The sequence below is a fragment of the Mastomys coucha genome, unplaced genomic scaffold, assembly GCF_008632895.1.
Source record: "Mastomys coucha isolate ucsf_1 unplaced genomic scaffold, UCSF_Mcou_1 pScaffold15, whole genome shotgun sequence".
In the NCBI taxonomy this organism is placed as follows: domain Eukaryota; kingdom Metazoa; phylum Chordata; class Mammalia; order Rodentia; family Muridae; genus Mastomys; species Mastomys coucha.
The window spans coordinates 87,682,787-87,683,438 of NW_022196897.1; positions in this window are offsets into that span (position 1 = coordinate 87,682,787).

Below are 652 nucleotides of genomic sequence, written 5' to 3' on the forward strand. Positions count from 1 at the left end.
CTTCCCACATTTACAGTGTGTCTTCCCATTTCAATTAACATTACTAATATGCTAAATATGCTAAATATGCTAAGAGGTGATGCTAGACCCTGGCAAGTTGATAAGATTAGCCATTGTAATGAGAGGGACTGGTAATCAGGTGATACTTTGCTGACTGTAATCTACTACATTGTTGGGAAATCCATTTGAGCAAAAGGTATTCTTATAGCTAAAGGAAATTCATCCACCCATTCAGTCATTCTACAGGCAATTATCAGATGTCTCTTATGGGCCAGTGTCAATAATGGGCGCTGTGATGATGTGGAACTGAGACTAACTACAGCCTTCTCCTCATGGGGTTCCCCAGGACAGCTAGCAACTGATAGGCTGCTGGAAAACCACAGGGTGCACATTCCAGGAAGGCCACAACAGGCAAGATCTAGTATGTAAAACTAGTGTGTTCAGGACTAGGGAGAGACTGGTTTGGCTCGCAGAGCACAGGGAGGAATGAAGGGGTACAGAAGGGATCTCCAGGAAGGAAGGGAGGAAGAAAGGAAGGGAGGAAGGAAGGAAGGAAGGAAGGAAGGGAGGAAGAAAGGAAGGGAGGAAGGAAAGGAGGAAGGAAGGAAGGAAGGAAGGAAGGAAGGAAGGAAGGAAGGGGGAAGGAAGGGAG